This window comes from Acomys russatus, chromosome 30 (assembly GCF_903995435.1).
Source record: "Acomys russatus chromosome 30, mAcoRus1.1, whole genome shotgun sequence".
In the NCBI taxonomy this organism is placed as follows: Eukaryota; Metazoa; Chordata; class Mammalia; order Rodentia; family Muridae; genus Acomys; species Acomys russatus.
Genome location: NC_067166.1, coordinates 8116771 through 8135929, shown reverse-complemented (window position 1 = coordinate 8135929; position 19159 = coordinate 8116771). Strand labels below are relative to the sequence as shown.

The 19159-nt window shown below is 42.1% G+C and overlaps 1 non-coding gene and 1 pseudogene across 1 annotated transcript; one reads left to right on the top strand and one right to left on the bottom strand.

Moving 5' to 3' along the window:
* Positions 1 to 18785, bottom strand: part of LOC127212208 (testis-expressed protein 30-like) — a 40737-nt pseudogene extending 21952 nt beyond the window's left edge.
* Trnal-cag (transfer RNA leucine (anticodon CAG)) lies at positions 18167 to 18238 on the top strand. The gene has a single exon. It is a non-coding gene; the product is annotated as a tRNA-Leu (tRNA).
* Positions 18786 to 19159: the final 374 nt, after the last annotated feature.

Sequence of the window (19159 nt, the reverse complement as noted above, 5' to 3'; positions counted from 1 at the left end):
TTTTTTTAATTGTTTTGTCTCTAGGCTGTCTTCTGGGGGTCATTAAATGGCAAAAAAAAAAAAAAAAAACCTGCTTGAACCATTTAAAACATAATGAATGTATTGGATTGCAAGAACAGGGGCCTGGAGCACATTTTGTGATGGTGGCAGCACTATGGACAGTGGGTAGAAGTGTCATCCCCAGTCTAAACAACATTAAAGAAAGTCCCCAGGGAGTCCTTCTAAAAGGAGCTTTCAGTGACATCTGTAATCGCCTTCTCTGAAGAAATCATCCTGGAAAACGGAACGTAGCCTAGGCCATTTTTACCGTCCTGTTTCAGAATTCTCCAGTGTTTCTAAGGGAACAAATAGAATGTTACTCAAATCAATGGAGCATATATCAGTGAAAAGTCTACATCGTTGTGTGCTATCAGATTAGGTGCAATAAAAGCAAACATACGGAGTATTTTATCACATCTCCTAAAAACGAACTGTTCCCATAAATTTTAAATGGGGAAACTAATTCTTTTAACGACCAGAAGTTAACCCCAAAACCTGTATTTTCTCAGTCTAATTAGGATAATTGCTTAGTAAATCATCCAGTCCCCTAAGAGATGTTTTGCTTCCATAAATGGATTTCCAATCATATGTAGTGGCTCATTAAGCTCTATGTCATAGAGTTATAAGCAATAAAAGCAAAGCCCAAAGAATAAAGACTATGAGATGGGAACCTTTATGTGGGCCTTGACCCTTCACTTTGCTGTGACAGCAAAGGCTCCATTAATGTCATATTAGTCTAAAGAAACTCAAGTTAAAGAGTAGCACACTTCCTCCAAGATACTGGAAAATACATTAGATCTGTCTGTCTCAGATGGTTCTATCAGGCCTTGAGTTCATATGGATTTATTTCCCTGAAGAAATCCCAAGTGGCCATGGAAAGTTCCAGCTTCTACATAATAAAGAACAACCATTACAGTGGTACTTGTCCCGGAATTGGGTACTCAGGGTAAAGCACCTCCTGTACAAACAGGTTCCGTGGGCTGCCATCCATGGCAGACAGGTTCCGTGGGCTGCCATCCGTGGCAGTGGTCTGCATATGTCACACGGATCCACACGTGAACCTTCCAACGCTGCCTATGAATAAACAGGAGAAGATATGGGTAAGATGCTTCTGTCTGGACCACTTTACCCTCCCAGTTATATTCTTATCTTTGTCCTTGAGCGGTAGTTACGTTTCTCTATTTGTAACTATTTCCCAGCTGAAGTGATCATAATTATAAGCAGACAATTAATCTGGTATAAGCTCTACAATGAGATGTTTCTGCCTTCAAACACTGGCCAAATGTTAAACACAGAGGGGGAAAAAAAGCTGACCAAAGTGAGAGCAGAAGCCCTCAGCAAAGCCTTTGCATATTGAACCCAACAATGTAAGGGAACATAATAATACAGTATAAGCAAGTGATGTTTATTCTAGGTGTGCGAGAGAAATGTGATACCTTAAAAATCATCCTCATTAATAACCTAAAGGAGAAGGTTATATAATGAGTCATATCACTTGACTTGTAAAAAGCATTTGGCAAAACCAATTCAGTATTTAAAAATGTCTCGACCCTCATCATAGAAACTTCTTTTTTCAGTAGATAGCAGTTAACAAAGCAAGCCACAACTGGTCAAGGTACGGAAAATACGAGACTATGGAATGCTCAGCCCTAAACAGGCCATCTGTACCACACTCCTTCCCCTCAAGGCTCAGGGAACATTGTAGAAGGTAAGGCAGAAAGACTGCCAGAGGCAGAGCAGTGGACTGTGAGGAAACTCTTTTCTGGACACAGCAGGACAGTTGCACATGTGAATTCACAGCAGCTGAGACAGTAAGCGCAAGACCTGACCAAGTTCAAGCAAGACCAAAGCCTAGCATGGGAAGGGCAGGTGGTCGCAAAGTCTCGTTGCTAGCTAGGGAACCATTGGTAAGTGGCAGCCACCAGAACAGAATGAGTCTGTTTCCTTTAATGGTATAGATGCTGGCAGGCCAAGCAAGCATCATTGGAAGGCCACACAGCTAAGAGTGTGGGCAACAGCAAATGTACTTGGTGGGTTAAAAAAAAAAAAAAAAGACACAAAGTTGGACAGGTATGAAATATCAGAAAGGATGGGAAGAGGAGGTGAATATGATCAAAAGACATTGTACAAAATTCTCAAAAAAATTAATAAAAATAGCTGAAATTGTAGGTATTCTAGGCATAGAGAGAAATATTCTCCATCATTAAAAATAAACAAATAAATAAAAGCAATAAACCCTTAAATCAATCCTTTGGTGAAGTTAGCTATAAAATGTGATTCAGGAATAGACAGATACCAGTTATGGCTTGTTTGGACTATGAATTTACCTTGAGAGAACTTTACAAAGTGTTTTGATCATTAAGGTGTGGAAAAGAAATTGCACCAGCAAGTGCTGAAACACAGCATGCCATGGCTTATGGACGTCAATAGTTGTCAAAGTGACAGTAACTATTTCATGTGGGGATCATCATATAAAATCTGTGGCTTTCATCATGAGATAGCCGCCCATCTATGAATGCTTTTAGTCTCTTCTGCTTCCCGTCAGTCATAGACTGAGTGTTCCTGCACTCGGTCTGGCATTTGAAGAAGACAGAAGAAGCCAGGATTCAATGCCTCTGGTCCCTGGAATCTAAGGTTAGTGTCTTCTGAGGGTTCTGTTTAAATACCTTGTGTTTGATGGAAGAAATCTTACCGCAGAGCCTTTTACCCTAGTTTTCATAAATGGTTCTATGTAAATACAACAGGGAAGCACTATTCTCTGTGCCTGGCTAAAGGCTTTCTGCTGAGAGGTGCAGTTGGCATACAGGCAATAACCAGAGTTATAGTTATGTCTCTGGCTCATGCCTCAGAACCAGAGGCAGATACTCTGATAATTTCCATTACATCAGCTGTAGGGGAGGGCCAAGGAAAGCTATCAAAGAGAACCTACAGGTCAAATACAGACACAGGCTTTAAGGTCTTTTATTCTTCCTCCACTGTGTTCTATAGGGAGCATCTCACATGGATAGCCCAAAATAAATCCCTGGCTTCCAAAATAGCCATCCTCCAGTCACCACTCAACCTAGGGCTGAGGTTTTAAGAACCAAACGTACAGGCTCGAAAGAAGGACATTACCTCAACCACTCTGAACCCCCACCTCTTAAAAAGTGGTGAGACCAGAGGAAGGAGAGAACAATCCAGAATGCAGGGCACACAGATATATATGTCCAGGTCTAAGGTGTCATGAGGGCTGATGCACTGCCTACAACAACCTTTGTGGAAGAACTTTGCCTCAGACAAGTCATATCCCGTCCTGGATACAGCTTGTACCCATGGCTGCTTGACACTGTATGACATCCTGGTGGCCTCATCTTTTGTTTGTTTGTTTGTTTGTTTGTTTGTTTGTTTGTTTTAATTTATTATTGTTACATCTCAGTGGTTATCCCATCCCTTGTATCCTCCTATTCCTCCCTCCCTCCCATTTTCCCCTTACTCCCCTCCCCTATGACTGTGCCTGAGGGGGACTTCCTCCCCCTTTATATGCTCATAGGGTATCAAGTCTCTTCTTGGTAGCCTGCTGTCCTTCCTCTGAGTGCCAGCAGGTCTCCTCCTCCAGGGGACATGGTCAAATATGACTGGTGGCCTCATCTTAACTCAGAGGGAACGCTAGGACACTATCCTGATTTCAGAGATCCTCTGCCACCAAGGCCTTTGCTGAGACTCTGCAGTTGCCATCTTCTTTGACGCGCTCTGCTTCCTGCCTTTCCCCACACATCTGGTATACATTCCACTATACAGTTCCTGCACTTTATCTTCCTATCTGAGTCCACCTTGTCAACCTGACCTTCCACAAAGATTATAACAGAATATACTAAGGAAAAGTTACACTAATCCATTTTTAATGTGTACACACACATTTTATATATATATATATATATATATATATATATATATATATATATATATATATATATATGGAGAGACAGGACAGAAGGACGGTATCAAGCAAGAAGAAAGAAAAGAAAGAAAGAAAGAAAGAAAGAAAGAAAGAAAGAAAGAAAGAAAAGAAAGAAAAAGAAAGAGGGCATGGACATCTTTTATGGCCTCTCTGGACCAGTTAAGCATCCCAGTGCTCTTATGTAAGTATTTTCTTCTTCTTCTTCTTTTTTAATCAAACAACATATCAAGAAAATTATCTCAAAGCTGCAGATCTACACATGTATCTGCTAATATGGAGTAGAAATCTAACAGCATAGAGCTCAACCTCACTGAGTTACCTTTGCCTTCTTCCATAAGGATCACTTCCTACTGTCTCCAGACAGCAGTTCATGATCCTAGCATGAAAAAAAAAAAAACCCTTCTCACTGTATCCACCATCTTTTAGGAGGCAGACATCACTACCTCTATGACAAGGAGAAATGTTTCTTTCAAGTTCCCAAGATGGAGGGAGCATGAGCGATAAATTCTCATCAAACAGTCAAGGGACACTTTGCTCTTGGTTTGCTGGGCACTGGTCCCAGGGTACATTGGCGGTGCAGACTGCAGTTCCTACTTTCACTCCATCAGGAATACTTCTGAAATGTCTCCCTCCCCTGCAGGGGCTTCAGAAAGCTTCAAGCAAGTGAAAACCTGGTTATACTTCTGGTTCTGTAAATTCATAAAAATTTTTTAAAAACTCTAGTAGGGAAGAAATGCAATTTCCAAGAAAGGAATGAGATATATAGAAAATAATAAAAACTCATTCTAGAGGGACTAAATCAACCAGTTTAATTTGAAAGGAGACAAAGGAAGGGAGGATCTCATTATGAAAGAATTAGAGCCCAGGTCAGTAGTCATGGTCCTCAAGGAGTCCAATCCTCATGGTGGCAAATTGTCCTGAAAGTGGCCTTTCAATAAAGGGAGACCTTCAACATGGGACAAGGAGGGATATGGAAGAATTAAAAGAATCCATGGGAACCCTTGAGACCAAGTATAAAGAAGACATTTGAGTCAAAAAAGCCCATCTTCTGGGTGTGGGAGAAAGTATTTTTTCATTAAAAATCCTAAGGAATAGTGATGAACTGGTTAAACAGAAATTCCTCCTGCATGAGAGATTTCAAATTACAGCTTGTCTCTTTCTATTATTTAAAGTTTGGAGATGCCCTGAAGTTGGAAAAGTGTTAATAAAGTATCTTATTTTAAAAAATAAAAATTTATTTTCTATGCTAATCAACAACTTCTCTGTGTTGTCATGGGGCATACGGTCTTCTGGTCACTTACAGCTGAGAAAGAACCTTCAACACGTGGGACAAACAACAAAGAAAGGATGATGGCTGTACCAGCACTCTGCTGTGACCTTGGCTGCCACCGTCCATCAGAACAGACTCTGCTCCATCAGTACAGAGCAGCATCCCGTTTTCCCATGCCATCTCAGAGCTCTACACCTCCACCCTCTTTGATACCTCTGTGTACTTCTGTGTCTTCACACACTCCAAGAAAACCTGGGTTTAGTTGTGCTGTATCAGAGACCATGAGAAAACCTACCATTAATCATTTCTTAGAAAATAAACATATCCCACTTGAAAGCCCATTTTCATTTTTTAAGAGGCAGTGTTTTAACAGAAGTATCACTTCTTATGTTTAAAAAAAAAAAAAAAAGTTCCCACTGCACGCTGGCAGAGCTCCCCAGCACAGCCAAGGCAGAACATCCTCCATTTATGGAACTCTTGCTGTGTGTCAGACATTGTGCTAAATATCTTCACAGCGGCATCTGTGCCGTGGTACAGTCTTCTCCCTCAGTTTCAAGATGAAAAAGAAAATATGACCTAACACTCCCTGGATGGTCCCTGGTGGGCAAAAATGAAGCAGAAACTTTGCTTCTTGGAAGGCATACATAGAAGGTCACAGTTTACCAGATTTCGAGACTCGGAGGGTGTCAGCAGCCACAAAACACCACCAGGAACTGGTCCCAATTTCTGTCAAAACCTTGGTCTTAGTACTATTGCTGTCCCCCCCACAAATCAAACAAACAAACAACAAAAAAAACCAATTTACTTTGTAAGAGGCTGATGACTCATAGCACCTTCATTCCCAGTTCTTGGTTCCCGTGGAATGAAGTAAGCTATTTCTCCATTCTCTTCAGGTGAAGAAGATAGCTAATCCTGGGATAACTTCATTCCCTCTCATTTTATATAGTCCAACAGATTGTACCCGTAAGTTTCTCCCACAGCTGAGACTTAACAGAATGATGCAAAAGGCAGAGAAGCTAAGTTTGCAAACTTCCATCTTCTTGAACCTGATGCTAAGTTGCTTATCCTCCGAGCTTTTCAGCCAGCCCTGTGTTCTGCCTCAGGAGGCTCAGACCTATGGACTACTCTAGTGCACCTTTTCCATTAGTGCTGGTCAGATTCATCCACTGGAAGTTGTATCAGGATCCTAAGGCAAGAAGCTAGTACAGGTGATCAATTATCTCCTGGTCCAGCATCCTGGGAAGCGTGGTGACGATGCCTCTACTGATAGCCATGGCATCTGACAGGCAGGACATAGCTTGGGTCCTAGCACCTCCTTCATCTGTCCCTTTAAGACTGGCAATGGTAATGAACTCCTATTGACACAAGGCTACCCATCATCCCTCACCACGTCTCCTAAGCCTTATGCATCCCCACATGTGCAATCTTTTCATCTCAACCTTCTCAAATTTCCCAGTCTTAATGCACCATCTGTTTCCTGTCAAAAATCTTGACTGATACAATATTGAAACTGTTGGCAAAAAGCTACAACCCTCACCAAAACTTTAGTATAAGACAAACTTAAGATACAGTTTTGAAAATTGCAAGAGATAAACCTTTTATACTGTCAAAGTTATTTTTCTACGTTAAAATGTTCTAAATATATTTATATGTTTAAAAAAAGAACAAATTCTAAGTTAATGAGTGGGTTACTCACTGACTCAAAATTAGATAAAAAGAGATATGTATCTCTGTCTATATAAATAAAAATATTATTGTTCATATGTCATATAAAGGGTTGGCTTATTTTTTATGATTACTAAGGTTAGTATGTTCTGACCTCTGTTCTTTTGAGGCCACCTAGCCACACCAAGGCTCTGCTTTCTTTTTTTCTTTCCTATGTTCTGACATAAAAGCCCTTCTTGTCCCAGAAATCTGGTGTCTAGGCTTTGCTTTGTCACCTAACGACATCGACCTTGGTTATAGTGTATAATTTCCCTGAGTCTCGACTGCTATTGTGGATTGAATGTTTATACCACCCACCCATACTTGTTCATAAAAGAAGCCTTGAGCCAGACTGTCAAAGAGTCTGGTGATGGAGTCCTTTGGAGGCACTTCAAGCTGTAATCTTGGGCCCTTGTGGTGGGAATTAGGATCTTATAAAAAGAGAGACCGAAAAGCTTGCTCTTTTTCTTCCATGTGCGGCCACTATCTCCAAAGCCTGTATTAAGAATGTACCCTGCCGAGCAAGGTCACTGGTTACATAGCCTTGGTCATTCTGGCTATCTGAGCCTTGGTTTCACTACTAAATACTAGACTAGCAACAATGTATACTCCGACTAGGCTAGCAACAATGTACGTTCCAGGGCCTTCTATGAGAATGAAATGAGATAACTCAAGGTTTTTAGCACACTGGTACTTAGCAGAGCTCAGTATTAAAGCATCATTGTCAATGCCATAGACATACAAATGTGAGTCGCTCTGACAAAGATAGAGGCGTCTCAGAAAAATCAGTAAGAAGAGGAGGCAGGACTGTATTCCATATTAGCCTTCACTTACCACACCCAAATGTCTAATCCATTGTTAACCATATGAGTGTTTATATTCAAGTCTTTGATGATGTATTCATATCTGAATTTATGACTCAATCTCAGTGTATGAATAACAATCTAAAAGCTATATCCTAAGCAGTTGTAGGGTAGGTATACAAAGTGACCTGCCTAGTAAGGAGGGATCTGACAAGGTATTTTTCTGAGTTCACCAATTGCATCTTAGGACAAAGATTAAAAAGTAGAGATGATGAGGAGACCTGAGAGATTTTTGCACTCCACTTGTCGTGTCAGGATGGATGGGCTTGCCAAATTCTGTGCATGTGAACTTTATGGAATGGCCTGCCTAGCTAAGCTGTTCATGGCTTAGATCAAAACTCATACTTGATTTTACACTCTCAGCAGCATCTCTGAGCAGTGAGCATGGAGCAGAGTTCGTCGCACAAATACTGTGTAAACAAGGGCTGAGTAGACAGCCTTTCACTCTGTGTGTCCACTAAAGGAGACTTCCTGGAAAAGCAAGACTCTGAAAAGCTATTTAAATGGGAAACACACAAGATAGAAATTTCATACAAGGATGGTCTCCAGTGAGAGAAATAACCTCAAGAGAACTGTATTTAGAATCAGCTTCTCACAAATTGTAGACCTCTTCTTTGATGTTCTTATGCAGAAAAAAATTGTTAAGAAGAAAGAGGAGAGGAATAAGGGAAGTAGGGAGGAGGAGGAGGAAGAGCAAGAGGAGGAATGGAGGAATGGAGGGACACACCTTACACGCTGTGGGAGAAGGTAAAGGTGCACTAGATGGCTACTCCAGAAAAGACAGATTTTGCACTCTCAGCCTGGGGGATGCAGAGACATGTATGACAGCCCAAGTCAGACCCATGTGAGCAGAAAGGCAATCCAAGTCTGATCCATGTGAGCATATAGTACTACAAACTGCTGGGTTATTTCCTCCCACTGATCTTTTCTCCATTTGACAAGTTTCACTTGTTCATTATCCCCAGCCTTGGGAGATCCTGCACATTCAATAATCTCAACTGCTGCAGAGTCACAGGAGATAAGAAGGAATTAGAATAGATATCTTGCACCTATGACTCTCTATATAAAGGATGTAAAACACATAAAGGAGACTGGATTTTAAAAAGAAAATTAGATTGACTCAAACACACCCCAATCTAGAACATTGTTAATAAATTGTAACACTGGTTAGGAGGAAAGACCCTAAGTGAAACATTTCTTACAGGATGTGAAAATGACCAATACCTTTAAATAAATCAGTGTCTACCACTGACTAATGGAGTAAGTCAGCTCATTGCAAATTGGGGTTGGTAGGATAACCCACGGGAAAGTTAATATAACTAAATAAGCCATATTTATACTTCTAAATGGCAGTGGAAACCTCAAAATTAGTACACCTAGCATATTTGGTGCTTATGTTTATTTTTCATATACATAAGAAACCCAAAGAGAGCTGATCTGTGTCTAGTGTGCCCTCAAATGAATGAATGCTCTTTCTAGTTTTCTATTCGTCTTTGAGTATAACCCTCACATAATAGGCTTTCAAGATAACTGCTGAAGTGACAACCATCCTGTTCATGTCTCAAACTAAAGAAAGAAGTCAATATTAGAAACTTCCCTTTGAACCTCCGTGACTAAGATTCTGCAATATGACTATACCCTCCTACCTGAATGGAAACTTAATTTTTAAAAAATATCTATCTTAGAGCAGTAGAAGGCTAAAAGTTCAATAAGGGATGAAGAAAAAGTTCCTTCACAAAGATTAAGGTTTCTCATAATAAACTAACCATGTAGTTTGTGGCCTGAGTCATAGGCTCTGAAGAAGTTGAAGCCAAAGTGAAAATTGGTGCTCTTGCCTAATAAGCTGGTTTCCACAGGGCTCTTGAAAGGCCTCCTGCAGAGGAACTAAGGGCAGGACGTGTTCCAGTGTTAATCAGTGCAGTGTCAGTCACTGTGCAAATGTGGTCAGGAGCAACCCGGAACACATCCGCACGAGACTATATAGTATAGCACAACGGTGCAGCTTTTCATGCCTACTCTGTCATTCTCTCTCTCTCTCTCTCTCTCTCTCTCTCTCTCTCTCTCTCTCTCTCTCTCTCTCTCTCTCTCTCTCTCTTCCCCCCCCCCCATCATAATTTTCCAAGCTAACCTGAGTTTGTTCTATAGTCTCCAGAGGGCTGGGATTCCAGCATGACTCGAGGTGTATCTTTTGAGAGGCCCCAAATGCCCCCATGTTAGCATTTAGTTTATTTTTTTTTTAACTATCTTCACTAATTTTTACTTTCTAGCAGATGAATTTAAAATATAAAACAGAAGTACTAGCTTCCATACAATTTTTATGACTTTTTATAAAGTATTTTGTTACATTTTAGGGATATACTTGTGGGTTTTTTTTTTTTTTAATAACCATTCGTCAAAAATATCAAGCTAAGACATAAGCGTGTCTTAAAAGATTGAAGTCTGAGAGCCCAGAGGGGTTTGCCAAGGAAGTGTTTTTGTGAGACTGTATTCTTCCCAGGGCACTTGCACAATACACCATCCAGACTGAGAATCTGGGGGAGATAAACATCTGCCGTTACAGGCTCCCCACATAGCTCGGACCAATCAGGACACCATATGCACTGTGGCCTATGTAAACTGCACTCCTAGAGCACACCCCCATAGAGCAGCCGTGCAGTTGCCATGGCAACAGGTACAGATGGACAAGGATGCCCTTCTGAAAGTACCGCATGGCTACTACTGAACACAATTTAACATTTCACTCTCATAAGTCTTTTTCCAATTACATATTTTAAAAATTCAACATATGAACAGAGTTGTCTCTCTTCTTAACAACAAAGAAGATAAAAAGCATCATAAAAGTCTGGTGACCTTTTTTTAACAGGGCATTTGCATCATCTCCCCTTTCCCCCTGACCCCCTCCCTCCCCCTCACGTCCAAGGCTCATGGAACATCATGGAACAAGGGGTGAGAAGAATGTAAGAAACAAGATCAGGGAAAGGTACAACAGAATGGTGTCTTCTGCACATGGCATAGCCAGTGCGTTCATGAACTCGCTGCACCTGTGCTTATCTGCACAAGATTGGGATCCTTAACGTGTCCTCATGGATTGGGGAGGGGCCTGAAAGGCTCCTCCCCCCACCACTACCCCCAGGGAGGAACTATGGGCAATTAAAAATCATTAGTGGAGGACACGTCATTTTCTTCAGTGGTGTAGAATAGCCTCCCGCCAACTCCTGTGCACGAAGCTCTTCTTGAACTCAGCGGGCCACAGAGAAGGTCACGAAAATAGGAGGGGACATATTGAGAAGAACGGTTGTCGTAGGAGGTGATGGGGGATACAGACAGAGGGTAAGATCACTAAAGTTCAACACAGACGTGTACAAAACCGCCAAACAAAAGATTTTGTTTTTTAACCTTAGTGATTTATGTAGGGTCACACATTTCCTTAGTGGCAGAAGCACTGAGTGTCCCGATGTGTACTATGACAGTACCCAAACAGACAGGCCCAAGTCTCCCTTGAAGGCATAGACATTTTGTACCAAATTTATTTTTACATACGTCATTTTTTGTTTCTTCTTGTTGTTATTCACATAGCACAGAAGCCTCAGGGACAACAAATGATTAGTTTTCTTAATTATATGGTTAAAAGTAAAAACTACTTTCAGCTCCCCTCACATGAAAACCCTACCTATCCATATATATATATATATATATATATATATATATATATATATATATATATATATATAGAGAGAGAGAGAGAGAGAGAGAGAGAGAGAGAGAGAGAGAGTTTATTTTACATATATATTATATATATAATAAATTATTATTTGAGTTAAATTTATAATGAAGGCTTAGAATCCAGAGATGTGTTTTTCATTGTAACTGTGTTTTAATCCCTAAGGTCTCTTATTAAAATGACTGGTTTAGACCTTAGATGCCTTTTGCTTTAGAATTCGATACCCGCCTGAACAAAACCCCACTCATACACTCTGAAAGGAATCATTTGTTTCAATCCTGATGGCACAGTAAAGGACAATGCCAGACAGTGTGGCTAGCCCACATGACAAGGCTGCCCCGAAAATAGGAATCCCAGAATATCTCTTCATGAGACTGGCAGCTGGAAGCTTCTCAGTCGCCTGGGACTGCTATAAACCCCAGACAAGACTTTGTTGCTTGCCTCTCCTTTCTACGTCTGAAATCTCAACAGCTACTTTGAGACATAATACTAATAGATCAATGTTTCGTGCAGCTATGTACATTGACAATCCTGTGGAACTGTCCTTACTGCCATTATATGCTCATGGTGTCATTTTCAGAAAAAAAGTTTAGGGGCTTTTGCTGCTCTCTCCATCTCCTAGGCAACGCTGGTCCAAAGCCCAGCCTCTGATGCATAGGGTTCCATTGGCATGTGGGAAACAGTGACTCTGAAAAATCCCTTGAACATCTAGGAGTCACAGAGGAGATTACCATTTGCCACACTCAGCTTCCTCCAGATGAGGCATACACAGTAGCTGACACTGGCCACCTGAAACCATGTGTCAAGCCCACCTCCCTTGAGCTCAGATCAGCCTTGGCTACTTCCACAGCTTAGCCAAAGGAACTCTTGGTCCCCAAGTCACAGAAGCTGAAACAGCATAAGTACAATCTGAAGAGCCATAGTAAATGATAAAGGTCTGGGCTACCTGTCCGTACAGTTCGCTCTGTCCTCTGTCCATGTCTGTCTTCTTGAACGTTGCGGATGGGGTTTTCTGAACGTATTACTTGGTGAGTGTGTCAGCATCCAGCTCAAATGGAAACACTGAGACGTGGTCACTGAATGTCCTGTGTCCAGCCACGGCCCTTTATCATGTCTGACAATAAAGAACTCCATTCAACAGATGACGTGGCCCTGCTCTCCAGCTCGAGCATCTGTGCTATGCTACCACTGGACCATGCCATAAGTCTCGCACGCCTATTCCACCACTGGCATCTCTAACACAACATCTCCTGTGCACAGTGTCAAACAGGCAAGGCTGCTGCTGCCACCTTGTACCATTTACAGGATCTTTTCCTTCTGAATCCTGCCCAAACCTGGAAGCCTCTATATCTGAGCAGGTCACATCCAAGTCCTCAGTATCCAATATGTTACCTCCCAACCCAAGGAAGTGGGTGCTTTGGGTGCACAAAATAATGATTTGTGCGTCTTTGGCAGTGCAACACACAGTTATTTGTCCTTGGTTTGGAAAGGAGTATTTTGGCAGATAACACGCATGGCATGTTACCACAAAAGTACCACTCATGGCAGTACCATAAAGGAAGGAAGGGAACACATTTGACCTGTGAAAGCCTAGAAAGACATGCTTACAAGAAATCATCAGCTCTTACACAGGACTCCTGAGCTCCGCCTGTGAGTCTCAGCATCCGATTTCATCAGCTGCTGGGGTAGAGTGGGGCAGGGGCAGCTCTCAGAGAATGGTTAAGTTAGGCTCTTGTCCCGTGTGTCTTTCTGGGTCTAGGTTACCTCGCTCAGGATGATCCTTTCTAGTTCCACGCATCTGGCTGAAAATTTCATGATTCCTTTGGGTTTTTTTTTTTTATAGCTGAGTAGTATTCCAGAGTGGGAGGGAAGGATAGAAGGACCCAGAGGAGACAAGAACACTGCAAGAAGACCAACAGAGTCAACTAACCTAGATCTAAGGGGGAGAGCTTACAGAGATGGACACACCAAGCAAAGAGCATGCATGGAGTGGACCTAGGCTCCCTACACACACACACACACACACACACAGAGAGAGAGAGAGAGAGAGAGAGAGAGAGAGAGAGAGAGAGAGAGAGAGAGAGAGAGAGAGAGAGACATATATATACACACACACATAGTCAATGGACAGTTTGATCTCTGTATGGCTCCTCGAGTAAGATGAGCGGGTACTGTCTGTAACATGACCTCTGTTGCCTGCTTTTGACCATTTTGCCCTAACCAGACTGCCTTGCGTGGCATCAGTGGATGGAGAGGAACTCAATCCTGATGACACTGGATGTGCTGGGGTGAGTTGGTGAAAAGGGTTCCCCTTTTCTGAGGACAAGGGGAGATGGGAGGGGGAAAGAGGATGGGAGGGAGGGACCAGGAGGAGAAAAGGAAAGGGCTTATGATTGGGATATAAAGTGAACATATAAATTAAAAATAAATTTAAAAAATAGAAAAAGTAACAAAACTCAAACAAAAAAGGAGAAGAAGAGGAGGAGGAGGAAAGAAAGAAAGAAAGGAAGGAAGGAAGGAAGACAGACAGAATTTGCAGAGCAACTCAAGTCTTGAAGATTTCTAATTGTTATTCTTATTACCAGCATCTAACAAACGACATACATTGAAACCTTTCTGAAGCCCATTGAAAGAGCGTGGCCTGCTAGCCCCTCCCTAATCAATCCCATTCTCTCTATGTAATCGCTCTGGACACTCACAAAGGCTGATGTCGGAGCAGCCCACCACCCTAGAGCACCAGTTGCTTGAGGCACCAAGCCTAAGTCTTCACACTCTTCACACGTAAATGCACCTGCCCCCTGCACAACTCTCACCATGAAGCCAGAGGCGGAAGCCTGAAAAGGAAATGAGGCATACTTCATGAAATATTTCAAAGACTCGTGATTTTGAGTTTCTGAAGAAGAGAAAAATAATAAGGGCACCTTAAGCAGCTAGGAATCTAGGACCTTCCTGAGAACTAACGCTTAGTATGCTGTATTTTGAGCAGTATTTTAAATAGAGGGGTGATTTTTATCCAGGTAGAGTTTCATAGGATCCCACAACTAGGCAAAACAAGAGGTGCCCAGCCATCTGTGATTAAAGGAGGGATCAGGCCTGGGTGTCCTGCACCATCTCTGTTTACACGCTTGCTTGTTCCAGTTTCACAGCTGAAGCCAGAAATAGCCTTAGCATTACTGCCTCTCCATGGTTGCCAGCCTGCAGGGCAAGTCACCCGCTCCTGCGTCAGGCACTGCTCACCAAGTCAGCGTCAGCATCTCACTGTTCTCCTATGCTGCTAATGAGCAGATCTGTAATAGAGAGGTGGAAGGGAGTCAGGCTACCCAGCACCCGCCTCCAGTTCTTCCCTGGCCAGGTCTCCGGCCTGCTCAACCCTTTCTCCCTGCTTATGCCTTCTTCCTCATCTCAAATGCTAGGAGGGAAAGGAGGGCAGGACCCCAACTCTGTCTCTAATGGCCAGAATAGAGTGGGGCAAAAAGAGAAAAAGGAAGAAGTTCATGGAATTTGAAAGCAGAGGGAAAGGAGGCTTACCTCCTAGACATTCTTACCACCCTTCCTGTTACAGAGTTTTTCTAGCTTATTCTAAGTTCTGAGGCCCATGTACCTGTCCATTGTACTTCACATCCAAAGCCTCCCAGAAGCATGTTTCAAAAAAAAAAGTAACAGTAACTGAACCTTTCTTAGTACAGCAGAGCTAGGGGAGCTCAGTCTTGTCAGACCTAACTGAAAGCAGGAATCAGAGCACGCAAGGGAACCCACGTGTGATGATGGTGTGCCCTGGAGACGTGAAAACATAATTTAGCTGTATTTCATTCCTGAGACCACCATGGGGTGTCGGAGTTATCCATACATTCATGACACCACCACATGTAACACTCTGCTATGACAAAAACCTGCTCAAAGCCCCCAAACTACCACGTGCACTAAGTATAAAACCCACGAGGATGCAGTACCACAGTGCTTGTGAAACAATGGACTCCTGATGCTGAGGACTCCTGACACTCACTGGGTAAGAGAATTTGTTACACAAACGTGAGGACCTGAGTCTGAGTCTGCGGCGTCCGTGTGAAAAGGCAGGAATAGTACATGTGCCTGTGACAGCAGCCTTTGATGGTAGAGGTAAGTGTCGTGGTGTGAATGAGAAGGACCACCATAGGCTCCTAGACTTGATGGCTCGGTCACCAGGGCATGGCACTATTAGGAAGTGAGGCCTTGTTGGGGGAAGTGAGTCACTGGAGGTGGGCTTTGGTGTTTCAAATGCTCAGGCTAGGCCCAGTGTCTCCCTCTCTCTGTCTCTGTCTCTGTCTCTGTCTCTCTCTCTCTGTCTCTCTGTCTCTCTCTGTCTCTGTCTCTCCCTCTGTCTCTCTCTCTCTTTCTCTCTCTCTCCTGCCTACAGATCCAAATGTAGAACTCTCAGCTCCTTCTCCAGCACCATGCCTGTCTGTGTGCCACTACGCTCCCTGCCATGACAAAACAGACTAAACCTCAGAGCTGTAAGCCAGCCCCGTTTCAATTCTCTCTTTCATAAGAGTTGTAGTGGCCATGGTGTCTCTCTTCACAGCACTGACTAAGACAACAAGCAACTTCTTGGAACCCGATGCTCAGCTAGCATAGCTGAAATGCAAGTTTTGAGTTTGAGCTAGAGACCCTGTCCCAAGAGAATAAAACATGGAGTGATAGATGACGCTACTGGACACTCCGTGGTCTCCACATGTGCGTGTACATATGTGCAAGTGTGTAAGCCCACAGAGATACAACCAGTACTACACACATACATAATATATATAAAATCACAGAGACATATATATATGCACACACAGACTCCTTCCGTAGACTACTTTGATTTTTGTAGTTTTTATCTGTCTTTATCCTATCCAGCATACACTATTTTTCAAATGTAAGTTTTCTCTCTCTTTTTTTTTTTTCTCAATCTATAAACTTTGTTCTCTAGGGTGAGCATACCGTAAGACCATTTGCAGTTGAAAGGTTATGTTTTTCTACTTTTATAAATCATTAAATTATTTCTTTGACTTTTTCCTTTTTTTTCTTTCAAGACCTCTTTTAATTCTAATTCTTTGTATTATACTCAAGATTAATTGATCCTCTGGCTCTCTTATTATTCCTCTATTGTTTGTACTATCTTCCAATGCTGACTTGTTTGATTCACCACATTTTTTAGTTTAAAGTGTCCTCTCCTGTTAAATATTATCTCTTATAATCTACTGCTGCTATTCTATAGATAGGCTATCTTATTTTATGGGTCTGTAGGAAAACATTAAGTGAAAATTAAGTATTTTTCTCTTGTTTCTTTCTTTTTTCCTGCTTTTTTTCTTTCTACTTATATTTTGATACAGAGTCTCACAGTACAACCAGGCTTCTCTTGAACTCCTGGTCCTTCTGAATGCTAGGGTTATATTTGAGGTTTTATATATATGGGATTATGTGTGTGTGCCATTGTCTGTTTTGTTTTGTTTGCTTTGCACGTTGACTTTGGGGGGGTAGCATTGAGACAGGGTTTCTCTGTATAGCCTTGCTGTTCTAGACTCACTTTGTAGATTTGTAGACCAGGCTGGCCTTGAACTCACCCCTGCCTCTTCCTCCCGAGTGCTAGGATTAAAGGCGTGCACCACCACGCCCGGCACACTTTGACATTTTTAAGTAGGAGTTTTCCTTTATTATCTGCCAGTTTACTGTCCATATTCCAGCTCTGGTTGTGCAAGAGCCACATACTGACTCCTGGCTGTGCTACCTTGCAGTGTCTTGTCATTGGCTTTATTCTTGGAGACTGACAGGTTCAGAGTGAGTTGACCTTGTGTGATATCATGTGCTTCCTGACCTCTTTCTTTTCCTTGGCTTGTTCTCCAGCTGCATTGCGCATCTGCAATAAGACTTTTCCTTTGTAAGCTACCAGCACCCAAGTTACTGCCTCAGGGTCCTTATCTGGAAGAACTGATCCTGCAAAACAAGTAAAACCCTTACAACCAATACAAGAGGCTCCCTTGTACTATAAAATTATCCCGTCCCAGTTTCTATTCCCAACGCCGCTATCAGTGGCACTTAGACAAATAATGGGTGTTTTGAAATATGTGTTAAGAAATAAAAGACCATTTCAACAAAGGAGATGGGAAATAAGTTTCTCTTTTACGTAGATATTTGATATTGATGCATAAAACTGGACAAGGATTTCCTCAAGTTGCAAAAATTATGTGCTTCCAAGGAGACAATGTCATATAAATTTGTCACAATCTAATTCATTAATGCATGAAAATCAGAGTAATGTATTAAGTAAAAAAAAACTGACAGGCAAAAATAAATCCTAAAGTATTTGAATAACATTAGGAAACTAAAATTCCTCCCTTCCTAATAAATGTCAAAACATTGAACATTGTCAATTATCCAATTTCCTACATTTTAAAATTCTAAGATTTTTTTGTAAAATAGAGCCTCTTAAATTCTGTAAATATTGTACTCCACCACAGAGAGAGAGAGAGAGAGAGAGAGAGAGAGAGAGAGAGAGAGAGAGAGAGAGAGAGAGAGAGAGAGAGAGACCCCTGACCAGGAACATATACATTCTCATCACTGTGGAACAAAACAAAATAAAGAAGAAAGTGCTTAAGAATTACAGTCTTGCATGGGGTTCCATGGTGTAATGGTTAGCACTCTGGACTCAGAATCCAGCGATCTGAGTTCAAATCTCGGTGGGACCTAATAAAAGAATTATAGTCTTGATTTACAGATGACTTAAAGGGATTCTCAATAATTATTCAGAACTTACTTTGTATAAGTCCAGGCATTAAAAAAGAATGGCTCATCCACTTAAGGCGAGGGAAAGCAGTTAGGCCACACATCAGACGGATGGGAGTGAGCCACAGATGTAGCCAACTAGGAAAAGACAGGGAAAGAAGTGTTGCTTATTTTTTCAAAGTTACAGAATAGACCCTATTGAACCGTGTCTACACAGCTAGGCTAGAAAGGCAGTACCTGCTCTCTATAAAGAATTCCTAGCCAGTCAAGTAAAAGCCAGGGCTCCTGGTGTTTCTGGCAGGCATGAGAGGGTAGCAGGCCTTGGCACTGCCCAAGGATCCCTTAGTCCTCAACATGAGCAGGATGATTGTTCTGACCAGAGACAAGTTGTGTCCTTTTTGCTGTCAAGGGACGTCTTTGTGCTATGCTAGATCATAAGATCAAACCCAGAAGTACTAGTTCCAACCCTACCTCAGCTTCATCAGGGCTAAAGCCCGAGTCCACACCCATTTCAGGTCCTGTTTAACCCATTGAAGGCCCTCAGCAAAGCCTCAGACACTAGCCCAACACCCACAGCCTGCTCCTTCATCACCGTAGGCCTCAACCCTCCCAGCACTATTCTGGCCCTGATGGCTGTAACGGGCTCCTTTTCTATGCCTTGTTGTCTGCTTCATGGTTTGCATCATGTTGCTGGTAAAATGTTGAGGACCGCCATGAATTTTAGTAGAGGGCATCTCAAATCTTCAACAAGAAACAGCTGTTCCAAGAAACAGCCACCATCGAAATAGGCCTAACCAAAACAATAGGGATTTTCTAGAAGTACACAGGGTGTTTAATGGTACCCAGTGGACAAAAAATAAAAGAAAGTAAAACAAAAAACCAAC